General features: G+C 35.9%; 1 long non-coding RNA gene across 1 annotated transcript; it reads left to right on the top strand.

The window, feature by feature from the left end:
• The first annotated feature begins 256 nt into the window (after window positions 1–256).
• On the top strand, window positions 257–10,214 carry LOC113938753. Its single transcript, XR_003524963.1, has 4 exons — window positions 257–360; window positions 1,553–1,754; window positions 7,600–7,690; window positions 9,388–10,214. It is a non-coding gene; the product is annotated as an uncharacterized LOC113938753 (long non-coding RNA).
• Window positions 10,215–13,754: the final 3,540 nt, after the last annotated feature.

The following is a 13,754-nucleotide window of genomic DNA, read 5'->3' as shown; positions in this document are numbered from 1 at the left end:
CTTCAGAACAGAGGCTCTAGTCATCACTGCCTCAGGCTGGATCTGGCACAAGGCACAGCTTCTAAAAGCACACAGGGTTGCACAAGGGCAGGAGTGGCCAGAACAGGCAGGGTAGCGAGAGCTGAGAGATGATAGCCTGTCTGCACTTCTCCAAGTCTTACCCCTGCAAGGCTGTGCCTGTTGAGAGTGGGTAGCCTTAAAGTGCTGAGTGGGCTAGCAGTAACCCTAATTATTGTCCTAAATTACATGTAAAATTACAGACTGCTGAGGGTGAAACTGTGTTCAGCAACCCTCCTTGACTTTTGCTGTGACCCTCCAAGGAAGAATCGGAAGTAGATAAGTAAGCAGGAAGTAAACAGGGTAAGTAAGCAGCACAACCAGGGGGAGGAAAATCTGGAAAAGAGGCCATAAAGAAAGAGCTGTACATATGGTTTTAGAAAACTCCTCATTCTGTGCCATAAAATGAACCACATCTTTAAAAAATCTTGTCACAATATCTATTAAAAGTCTACTGTTTCTGCTAACATTAAGATATTATATTCCTTTAGATAGATCATGGCACTTGCCATATAGGGACAGTCACTATTTTTGAGTTAAGATAATTGATCACTCACTCCTCTGTAGTTCTCAGTACGGAGTGAACAGAGAAAGATGATTTTATTTTATTTTTTACTGTTAATGCTTCATGGTTAACTCAAATATGAACAAGATAATGTGGAGAAATGCAGATGAGTGTTGTTTCTTCAGGGAGATATATTTATAGAAAAGATGATTTTTAAGAGCAAAAATAGAAATGTTTATATATATGAGGAAACTAAGGAAGATTAAGTGGATCATTACTTAGAAGAACTTCAATTTGAAGAGTGATTTAAATAAAACTATGAACTCCTATGCCATAAATAAGTTATAATAGAGAAAAAATAATTGGGAAGAAATTTCAGGGTAAATCACTTGGATTCTAGTATTTACATTCCAGTGCACAAGGTATAGTGAGTGAGTACATGTAAACTGCTTTTTTTTTTAATGAGGCAAATTATGATCTAATAATGATATCATTATTAGAAGGGATTCCTTATTCAAAAGCTCTTTAATATGACGTAAGATGTAAGTAAACTCTCTGAAGTGAGCTATTCAATCATCATCTTTGCATCTCTCCTTGTATCTTATAATAGTAAATATATATTTCATATTTATTGGAGAAAATCAGCTCCATGATGCAAAGGGTAGTAGTGTAGAGTGATAAATAATAGCCTTTGGAAGAAAATAAAAGCACAAATAAAAACAAGTTGCACCATCATTCTTAGGTATATCATTGTAGCAGGTTGTATTTTCTGAAAATGACCACAGGAATATGACTAGTTTCATATGATCTTTCTCACATGCTCTTCCAGAATCTTATCATTCTTCTACTAAAACCTGGAATCTATCTCTCTTCCCTTTGTAACTGTTTCTTTGTAGCTGTTTCAATGACGAAACTGCAGATATGATGCTGTGTGACTTCTAAGGCTAAGTCATAAATGTAACACTGTCTTCATCTGCCTATCTCTCTCAGGATGTTCGCCATTGGAGTCCAGCCATCATCTTACAAGGGAGCCCAGACCACATGGAGAGGCCATGATGAAATGTTATGGGCAATAGCTAAGGTTGCAGCCAACAGGCAACATCAACAACTAGTAGTGAGCAAGGAGCCTTCAGATGATTCTAGTCCCAGGCTTCAACCTGTCCCAGCTGATGCAAAGTACAGCAGAGATGAGGTACCCTCACAGATGCTTACACAAATTGTGATTCATTAACAAAATAAGTGTCATTGTTTTAAGCCCTATGTTTCAAGATGGTTTGTTTCACAGCAGTAAGTAACTAATACAATCATAAGAACCATTTGGTCAGACAGGAGTGTGTAATGGTATTTCCTCATATAGATCAAAATACTGGAACAGTTTAGAAATAGCATGGAGAAGACTTGTATTTTGGGTAAGCCATGGTTTTAGCATAGTGCTTACCACAAAATAGGTAGACAAAAATTAATTTAATTTATTTGGAAGTCACATTCTGATAAAAATAATATATAGATATTCATATATCTATATAATAGGCCCCATTCCCAGAAATTTTGTGCCTAAAACAATTCTTTTAGGGGAAATAAAAGAGGTTAGAGCCTAGACCTTGACAGACTCATCACAACAAACTTTGTTTTTCTTCAAGAGATTTCAATGATAAATGCTATAGTTAAAAGTGTGTTCTGTACTAAAAATGAAAATACGAAAGAAACCACTAAGAAAATCCTAAGGAGCACGGACCAGTATGAAAGCACTCACAGACCAGTAAAATGCATTTCAATATAAGTCTCGACTATAAATAATATAATGAAGCATCATCTGAGAAACCAATCATTCAAAGTGGCTAGATGTTTGCATGAGCAAGAAAGAGGCTTTTTCCTGTGTGAATGCTATACTATTCACAGAGGCTGGAATAGCCCGAATAATTTCTCCTTATTAATGAGTTGTGTTTTATACATGGCATTATAAAATACAGTACTTTGAAACGTGGACATTTGTTTGCAGTTACAGCCGGATTCATTAGTGTTATTCAACAAACAAACTGGTGGCTATGAAAGGTCGGATAAGCGGCATATACAAATTAAACCACTTTGCAAGTTTTTTGAACAGCTAAATTGCCTCAGAAAATAATCCAGAAGGTAGTGAGACTTCCCAAAATGTTGTTGTTGTTGCTGCTGCTATTATTACTACTGGTACAAATAACAACAAAATGCTAATAATAAGAAGAAGAAAAATAAAATGGAACAAGAACAACGGGAAAGGATTGGTTCACTTCACAAAACAGACAGTACAATGTTAACGAATGATAAAAAAAAAACTGATATACTTCTAGTTCATCCTTATCTTCTATCAAAGAGAATTATTTTTAAACTGAGAATGGCAGAACAAACATAGTTGAGGGAATTGAAACCTGACATAGACATTTAGTCTTTTTCTATGTCTTGGTTATTGTTAAAATATGCTGCTATAAACATGGGGGTGCAGATGCCTTTTTGAGATAGTGTTTTTTCTCTCCTTTGGTTATATTCCCAGAAGTGGAACTGTTGGATCATATTTTTAATTTTTTGAGACACCTCCACACTGTTTTCCATAGTGACTGCACCGATTTACATCCCCACCAACAGCGCACAAGGGTTCCCTTTTCTCCACATTGCCAGCACCTGTTATCGCTTGTCTTTTTTTTTTTAATTTTATTATGTTATGTTAATCACCATACATTACATCATTAGTTTTTGATGTAGTGTTCCATGATTCATTGTTTGCGTATAACACCCGGTGCTCCATGCAGTACGTGCCCTCTTTAATACCCATCACCAGGCTTAACCCCTCCTCACACCCCCCTCCGCTCTAGAACCCTCAGTTTGTTCCTCAGAGTCCACGGTCTCTCATTGCTTGTCTTTCTGATGACGACCATTCTAACAGGTGTGAGGTGATACCTCACTGTGGCTTGGATTTTCATTTCCCTAATGACTAGTGATGTTGTTTTCATGTACCTATTGGCCTTTTATTTATCTTCTCTGGAGAAATGTCTATTCTTTCTTTAAATTGGGTTATTTGAGGTTTTTTTTTACTATTGAGTTGTAGGAGTTCTTTATATATTTTGCATATTAGCCACTGACCAGATATATGGTTTGCAAATATTTTTTTCCCCATTTCGTAGTTTTTCTGTTGATGGTTTCCTTCACTGTGTGGAAGCTTTTTAGTTTGATGTAGTCCCACTTGTTTTTTTATTTTGTTGCTTGCGCTTTAGGTGTCATACCCAAATAAATCATTACCAAGACTCATGTCAAGGAGCTTTATTCCTATGTTTTCTTCTAGGTGCTTCATGGTTTCAGGTCTTACATTTGTCTTTAATCCATTTTGAGTTAATTTTTGTCAGTGGTATAAGATGTGGGTCCTGTTTCATTCTGTTACATGTGAATATCCAGTTATCTCAGCATCATTTATTGAGGACCGTCTTTTCTCCATTGAGCATTCTTGGCTCCCTTGTTAAATATTAGTTGACCATAACATGCTTGTGTTTACTTCTGGGCTCTTGATTTTGTTCCATTGACCTATTTGTCTGTTTTTATACCAGTACCATACTCATTTGATGACTATAGATTTATAGCAGAGCTTGAAATCAGGAACCGTGATGTCTCCTGCTTTGTTCTTCTTTCTCAGGATATTTTTGTTTATTGGGGGTCTTTTGTAGTTCCACATAAATTTTAGAAGTGCTTTGCCTACTTCTGCAAAATACACCAGTGTAATCTTGATAGGGATTGCATTGAGTTTATAAATGGTTTTTGGTAGTATTGACATGTATTTTAAGAAAATTAAGTCTCGCAATTCTTAAACGCAGGGTACCTTTCCATTTATTTGTATCTTCTTCACTTTCTTTCAACAATGTCTAGAAGTTTTCAGAATAGAGATCTTTCACCTCTTTAGTTAAATTTATTCCTAAGTATTTTATTGATGCTATTCTAAAGGGGCTCAATTTCTTTATTTCTTTTTTAGAAAATTTGTTGTTAGTGTATAGAAATGATATTGATTTTTTTCATCCAAGTTTTTACCTAAATTCCAGTTAGTTAACATACAGTGTAATATTAATTGCACATATAAGATTTAGTGATTCATCACTTACATACAACACCCAGTGCTCCTCACAATTGCCCTCCTTAATACCCATCACCCATTTAACCCATTTCCCCCCCACTTCCCCTCCAGCAACCTTCAGTCTGTTCTCTATAGTAAAGAGTCTGTTTTATGGTTTGCCTCTCTCTTTTTGTCCTCCCATACTCATCTGTTTTATTTCTTAAATTCCACATATGAATGAAGTCATATGGTATTTGTCTTTCTCTGACTTATTTTGCTTAGCAGAATAATCTCTATCTCCATCCATGCCATTGCAAACGGTAAGATTTCATCCTTTTTCATGGCTGGGTAATATTCCATTATATATATATATATATATATATATATATATATATATATATACCACATCTTCTTTATCCATTCATCATTTGATGGACACTTGGGCTCTTTCCATAATTTGGCTATTGTTGACAATGCTGCTATTAATGTCAGGATGCATGAATCTCTTCAAATCAGAATTTTGTATCCTTTGGGTAAATACCTAGTACAGCAATTGCTGGATTGTAGGGTAGTTCTATTTTTAACTTTCTGAGGAGAGTCCACACTGTTTTCCAGAGTGGCTGCACTGATTTTTGAATGTTAATTTTGTACACTGTAACTTAACTGAATTCATTATTTAGATCTGAGAGTTTTTTGGTTGAGTCTTTAGGATTTTCTAAATATAAAACCATGTCATCTGCAAATAGAGAAAATTTTATTTCCTCTTTTCCAATTCTGATACCTTTTATTTTTCTTACCTGATTGCTCTAGCTAGGACTTTCAGTACTATGTTGAATAGGAGTGGTGAGAGTGGACACTCTTGTCTTATTCCTGGTCTTAGAGAAAAAACTTTCAACCTGTCACTATTGACTATGAAGAAATTCTTCATTTTTACCTAATGCTTGAATAGAAATACCTGATACTTGCTGTTACATGTAAGAAATGGAATACATACACATTGATCCTTTCTTTACCCATCATTCCTCTTCCATTATTTGTCTCATATAAAATAATGACCAAATGGCAGGTAAGGATGCTAACTGCCTGATACTACCTATGCTTCAGGAAAAATGCCAAGTGTTTTCATGTTTTTATTGTCATAACAACTCTTTGATATAGGTATTATTTTTCTAATTATTACAAATGAGGAAATTAAGGTCTCATTATTGACCTCATAAAGATGACAAGTGATTAGTCAGAATTAGAAACAACAGCTGTCTTTTCTTTAGCCTGCTTCCTTAATAGTTTTAAAGAAAACATCCAAATTTCTTTCAGTTAATAAGGACTTTAGTTCGTCTCTAGAATGCTGTGGAAAATATCCTAGGGAGATTTCTAAAGTAGGAAACCATGTTTGGTTTAAGTATCATTTTCCAGTCAGGTAGCTGGAAGAGGCCTTTCAGTTCCTCTTGCATGTTTAAAACACAGCTTTATGTTTACTGAGAGACTGATTCAACTCTTTTAAAATACAGATTTCTATACAATACTTTAAAATTTTGAGTGCCTATTATCAAGATAACATATATATAAGCTGTCTATATTTGAGAATGAATCACCAATTTGGAAAACATCTTCAGGTATCTTTAAAGAAACAAACTCTACGTTGATATGAAAGAATAATTGGAATACATTTTATTAGAATTAAGCAAAACTGTAAATATTATGTATTTACAGTTGTGGTAAATATTTACCACAAACTATTGCTAAGAAAGGAGCACTTAACAGATTTTGTCAAGTCACAAAATTCCAGTCTCTTCAGAGCACACAGCAGGGCGAAGATAAACTGGAGATTCTCAATGGCTGCCTCTTAATTGATGAATGCCAATATTCAGTGACCCACGGTGATAGCTTATGAGAAGCTGGGGAGAGGAACAATTATATTGGAGAGTATGGGTACAAAACAGAAAAGATTAAAGGCTCTTTGAACTTTATTCCTTATCACAAGAACCACCTGACCCAAAAGGATTGAACGGAAAAGGGAAAAGTGTTCAAGTCCATTAAGATTTTTCCCAGGACTGAGTGAGTTTAAAACTCTTGGAGTTAGGGAAAGAAAAGGCAAAGGATCAAGAAAAGAGTCATTAAATATTTCACTTGTGAAGATGTATGTCTGTGAGGAAGATGTAATTGATATGTTTGGCTCTTTGGCATAAGCATAGGATGGTGGTACCTCGTGAGCAAAAAGCCAACTTAGCGGTGGTAAATAGTTCAATTCCATCCAATTATAAAGGAAAGAGGAATGAGAAGGGAGACGATGAAGGGATCCATCCATCATGCACAATACAAATAAAAGGCTGTCACTCATTTTCCTAATGTCAAAAAAAGGAACTATTTAGCAATTTTTGACACCAAGGAAATCATTTGTAATAGCCTTCTTCACTTTTCAATTCATCCTTAAATTTAAAAGAAAGAAAAAAATCCATTCAATTGTTTCTATTAGAAGTCAGTTCATCATTTATGAATCCATGTCAGCGTCTTAGTTTTTTCAGTGAAATAGCTAATTCGTATCGTATTTGCCGTCACCACTTTGGAGTGAATCACTGCTGTTTGATTTAGCCTGTCATCTGACACTGAGCATCTCGAAACCATTTGTGTCACTCTTCTCGTTCTGATCTGTACATATGGTAATAATTAGGAATGTGATACCTTATATTCATTTAAAATACCCAGTGAATTTACAATGGAATAATAAAACCAGCCTAACTTGTATTTCACAGGAAAAATTTGTGCTAAATTATGCGAACTAAGTTATAACTATTAATTGTATATAAGAAATCATAATAATTTCAGAGTAGAAACAGAACATAATTTTATAAAAACATACATTCCCATCGAGATGTTTATAACTATCTTCTATAAAGTATTCAAAATATGAACTCAGTGCATACTATAGAAAATATTTGATTTTTAAATCACAATTTTTATTTCAAAACAGAATGCCCAGAAGTTCCTCTCTCCGCAAATACACCTGCAATTTTCAAGTCCTTTTAATTCATGCCTTTAAATGAAAGGGTTGAGTATACAAGGTCAGTGAAAATGTTATTTATGGTTGAAATGTTTTTGCTACATCTATTTTAAGAAGGGTCATTTTTCATTTCATTTTTTAAAATTGCTTTAAAGTGTTTAGCTGACTATACAAAATTACTCAATGTGCAACTAGCAGTTTCCTCTATGTCCAAGCTCCAGGTAGCCTAAGAATTATATAAGATTTTATAATTAAGATGATTAAGTTAAAACTGTATCCTTTAACTGTCTTTATGTTTATAGTATTCATCACTATGTTAATTATTTTACATGACTATAAAAAAATCTTCCTCTTAAATGTGTTTCTTACCTCTCTATTCATTTTGGTTTCCTTTTGGGGGAAAAAATACAATGTCAACATTTAAAGTACAGACCTTCATACCCAATGCCAGCATTTTATGTTAAGATATCCTGTGGTTATGAAGATTCTTGTTTCATAACTGATATCTCCACGAAGAATATAATTTCTCACTGTCTCATTTTCCCTAGGAAATGTACCTCTCAAGTCAGTTGTTTTTTTTTTTAATTGTGATTATTATTATTTTGCCTTTTGAGGTTCTACTAACTCAAAATGCAGAGGACCCACTCCCTGGTGAATATTTTTAGATATTTAAATTCCCATTTTCTTTGGTGGTTGATATTAGCAACTCTTCTCTCTCAGCTAAAAGAGCACATCAGCTTTGTTGTGCAGCCCAGCAGAAACTGCAGATATGTGAGCGTCTAAACACAGGAAGAAAGCACTGCAGAAGCTATACTAGAGTATTAAGGAAAGCTTCAGTCCTGGCAAGTGCTCGATGCCAGGAGTCAGGGAATTCACATACAACAGATTTAAAGATCAAAATATAAAACACCAACAACTAAGCAAGGTTTAGCAAATTTTATTTGGAATTGCTTGAATCCTGCAGCTGGAAGTTTATGCAGTTGTGATTTTTGAACTGTATGCTTTGTAGAATGACATCAACTACTGGCGCTTTTCTCAGCCAAAGGAGATTTCTGAGTGTAACTATTTACAAGTTAAAATGAGAAGGAATCAAGTCTCTCAAAATTAAGAGTTTATCATAAGGCTGAGGAAAATAGTCAAAACAATGACTACTGAGAAATAATTATGATTATTTTCATATTCTCATTATTGTCCAAGGTCTCTAGGTATTTAAAGAAGAAAATTAAACAAAAACAAACATTTCATTTGTAGGTATACAAAAAATAAATGACTAACCTTGACTTCCATCAGCACACAAAATCCTACATAACCAATGACAGACTTCATTGTTTAAAGACTACTTGGGATGATGAAGAAAAAAGATGATGTAATCTAATATGTGATAAAGAGAGATATAATATTCTCTACTGGAAGGCATTCCTATCATGTCATATCAAAGTCTAGCAAAACGTTGAAAGTTAGAAATGTTATCAAGCATTAGCAGGCATTTAAAGAACGTCTCTTGAATATTTCTAGCATAAAAAAGTATTTCATGTGATGTAAATGAATGGTAATTTTCTGACTTTAAAAGAGAGCTGTGCCAGTACATTTCAGCGTTCTGGACCCAATTCTGCAAACATGGAGACGCTTTCAATTTGCTCTGCCTGCCTTCCCGCCTTAGATGGCTGCGATTGCAGCGAAATTAATCCATTTAAAAATCTGCGGCTTAAACTTAAGGATTTTCAGTTTTTTCCCCCTTCTCTCTTTTTTTTTTCTTAGAATATCAATAAGTTCCAATTGAAGAGCGGATTCTTTTGCAATTCAGGCATGTGCCGGCGATAACGGGCGAGTTGGCATGAAGAGAGGCAGAGATGGATTAATTATGCAGAGAACATGGAAATTCTGCTTATCATCGGCTAGCAAAGGAGCCCGGCTCACATAATCAGCAAACGAAGGGAGAGGAAAAAATAACAATGCAATGGCACCTTCCAGCCCATCATCAGGATTTTTTCTACCCCCCTTGTAATTAAAAAATAACATACACTTATAGCCCTATCTCCTGTGCAGGAAAGGAGTGGATGTCCACAAAATAATTGCACTGGGATATTAGAGCTGGCAACATGGGCTGTCCATTCCTGCTTGCTGTCCCTCTCACCCTCTCTTTCTCTTTTGGCCTCTCAAGGCACTTTGCTCCTGAACTCAATCCAAATCAGACGGATGTCTCAGGTGACATGCTAGCTCAGACTTCAAAAAATCCCAAATTGGTACCTTATCATGATCCAAGCAAACATACATACATATGTGATAAATATTTGAAGGGCTGACTCTGGGGGAAGGCTTTGGAACTGATCACCTGTGGACTATTTGGTCACTTCCGTTTTTTGATGAAACCTGTCCTAATAACCTTCATTTTGCAAAGGGACTGGATGAAAATGGTGGGCTGTGCCATGGCTGTGTTCATCTTCTCAAATGATTTCACTTACCTACAAGTTTTGGTTTCTATTCCCTTTGCCAATTCACTTTACGAATCCAAGTATATATAGTTAATGATTGCAGTGTTTGTGCCTCCAAATCAGAATTCACAATTCTTCATTGTTACTGTAAAATCTGACAGCTTAATGCTTTGCATTTCTCTAAATGCCAAAAGAGACTACAATGAACCCAGTTTATTGCCTTAAAGAAAATAAAATATAATAAAATAAATTTTATTTGTATTTGTATTATATTTGTAATTTATACAAATAAACACGTGTATCCATGTGTTTTTCAGTTCTAAAAATTAGCATGCAAACACAAATGTTAAACAACGATACTCTTGACTGAATGCCATCAAAGTAGGTTTTGCTGCTTTAATTGTCACCCAAATAATTTGACCCCGTTCCAGGCATAAGTCCCAAGAAGCTCTGGCCATGAGAGAGACCATTTCTTCCTGCAAAAGTTATTGGTGAGCTAGAGAAACAGAAAAATGAAAATAAACCCGGAAAGACAAATTATGCGACGTATGAAGGAAAGATGTTGTTCCAAAGTGCAGTAAGCTGGAATTAGAAAGCTGGCAGACTCTGAAAATGTAATTTATTCATAGAGTTCCACCAAAGCAAGGAACCAGTGTGGGGCGCAGTTTACACGCTTGTGGGAATGCTTTAAGTGACAGTGAGGGTAATAGATTTTTTTAAACTAATTATTTCCATGTCTATGCATATAGACGCGCACACACTCTAGTCCACATGAGTAGTATCGAAAACAAAAATTGAGTAAAGGGATCAAGTGAATGTTTGGGAATATTTTTGGTTATTGCCTTTGTTAGTTCCTGAGAGAGTAGAGGGAAAATAAAATAAGAAAAAATAATCGAGCAGGGGAGTGCGCAGAGTTAAGGTTGAAGAAAGGTGGAGAAGAGAAAGGGAATCCCAATGGGGTATAAGAGAATAAAGAATATAGGGTAAAGAAAATCATAATTGTGACAGGAGAAGTTATGATTTTTATGTCTAATTATTTTGGAAATGTATACATACAAGATATATTTTTAATGAATTAAATATAAATAGGAAGCACTTCAAATGTATATCCCCACACCAAGAAATGTTCAAATGCATAAATTAGAGACCACAGATTCCATGGAGCAGAATGCAATTTACCAAGGATTTAGGAGCACACACACACTGCAAATAGGGGAACACAGCTGGGGTAATTTGGCCACCCATTACCACTGAATTCCTACCTTCCCACAATTCAGTCCCTTCAAACACATTTAGTGTCTTCTTTGACTCAGCTCTTAAATCTACTCCTAGTGTAAGTAAAACCTACCTCTTCGAAGTTCCCTGATAAAAGGTTTTGAAAAACCAACGAGAAGCAATGAGTAACTCTTGCCCACACCAATTATCAGACCAATTTGACTACTTTTGATATTAGAAGGGGAGATGAAGTCAGAGCAAAGGTGATCATAAAGTATTATATGAAGTCATCTATTTTGCAAAATAGATAACTTGGATAGATAGATAAATAATTAGATTAGTCCAATAGATAAATTGGACTTTTGGGCTCCTGAGAAACTGACACTCTTCTAGGATCAAAATAGTGAACTAGTTTAATTCAATCAGACACTAGAAAGTGATTTCCTACAGACTTACCAGATGAGAGAATGATCTCAGTTAATATCCAGAATGGTGGTCTTTCAGAGGCTGTCTTTGTTGGGTAGTCCCGTGTTCCTTAACCCTGGCTGCATGTTAGAATCCCGGGAGAGCTTTTCAGAAATACTTATGCGGGGGCCCCATCCCAGGCCAAAATTCTGGGGATGGAGCCTGGGTAAAGACATGTATCTATTATGACTCTATGTTTATGTCTGCATTTAGCTTCCTAGGTGATTCCAATGGGCAGTGAGAGTTGAGGACCATTAACTGCCGAGGTCCATTCACTGTGCTTCATTGGACTCCATTTAAAATCCCAAACATCTTCAAGGGCCAGGGCAGTCATCAAAGCAAACTAGACTGTGAACACCATGAGGGCGGGATCACACCACTTGTTCTCTGGCTTCATCTCTAGCACCTGGCCCGGTGCCTGTTATATAGCAGTTCTCAAAAATAATTTTGACTGAAAGAATAAGGCAAACAGGAGCCAAAAAGACAAAGGGCTTTAGGCCCACCTGTAACCACAGCTACCTCCTCTGCTTTACATTCCACCCCACAAGCCTTGACAGTTTGGAATCTTTCTCATGGTTTTCTGTCTGAAAGCCTGTGCTTGCAACTTTATAGAAACAGCATACTTCTATAATCTTTTATACTTCCTGAAAACATGTCTTAACATCTTTTACAAGAGAAGGTAGATAATAGAATTCTCAGTAACCGTAACTGTAAATGGATTTGTAATCTACCCATGATTAAAATTATTTTCATCATGAAGTAGAATTCTCATTATTGTTGCAATTTTAATATTATCAACTCCAAAGTGTCTTGGTGATTGATAATATAGACAGTGAAACCCTATATTATAGTAATTAAATTTAAAATGAATCAGCCATCCTTATATGTCTCAGTACAGTCCCTGATTATTTGAAAACAATTATATTTGCATGTCACCTAATGCCACACAGCACTCGGAGCTGCTACAAGGATTTGTTCGCAGTCACAAAGTTGCTGCAGAGTCGAAATACACAGATGTTGCATCTTAGGTGCCACGATGCATATTTTCTCCATTAAAATACATGACCACCACAAAAGTGAGCTATAACTGAGGAGGAATGAAGGCCTGAATTAGGAAAACTTTGAACAAAACCTTCAGGCTGAAATGTGCATTCATCACTGCTAAGTCTCACTGACTTTAAAGGAAACCCTTTTTCTGGGAAACCCCAGAAACCATGGGCCCAAGAGCAGCTTTCAAATTCGAGGATGAGGTTTTTCTTTTCAGAGCAGAGCCAGGATCTAATGTAAATGCTTTCTTCGTTGGATAGATTGTTCGTCAAAGGGAATGTCCCTCTTTAGAAATTAAATTAAATATTACTACATTTCCCAATGTTTTCTCCTATTTCCCTAATTAAGATTTTTACAGGAACATGCATTTCTCAACAGCAGGAAGGGGCTCACTCCTCTGCTTCTCTTAATCTTGACACTTTTTGCAATCCGGTTCAGTCCCAAGCCTCCCTCCTGCTGGATGCTCTGTCCCACCACCCTCCCCATACACATTTTGGGAAAAAAAAATTAGTACAAAAAAATTTGTCCATACTTGGTTCATTTGCAGATTTCACCAGGCTTGCAAAAAGCACACCTGTTGTGCTGTCTGGATTTCCTTTTCTGATCATAGGCTTCTGACAAAGAGGGGGGGGAAAAGAAAGATTTTTATCAAACGCTCTTCACCGGACAATGAATTTTCTTCACCATTTGAATGTATCTGTGGAATGCCTGAGTGATTCATTACAGCAGATTCTGAAGTATGACAATGGGCCGCAGAAATGACTGATGGTATCTTTTTCCTGATTTCATTTCCCTGATCCTCTTCATCCCTTGGCCTGTGTACCTCGATTAATTAGAAACCAGGGATTTTCACTCATCAGCTGATGGGTTTCATGCTCCACTCTGTCACAAATCTGCTGCCTGCACTCTCTCTCTTACAGCCGGTGGCTGCTTTAAAAACTTTCCCTTCTTTTTTTTTTTCTTTTT

Source organism: Zalophus californianus, chromosome 4, assembly GCF_009762305.2.
Source record: "Zalophus californianus isolate mZalCal1 chromosome 4, mZalCal1.pri.v2, whole genome shotgun sequence".
Taxonomy (NCBI): domain Eukaryota; kingdom Metazoa; phylum Chordata; class Mammalia; order Carnivora; family Otariidae; genus Zalophus; species Zalophus californianus.
The sequence above is the reverse complement of the archived record's forward strand: the minus strand, read 5'-3'. Positions and strand labels throughout refer to the sequence as shown.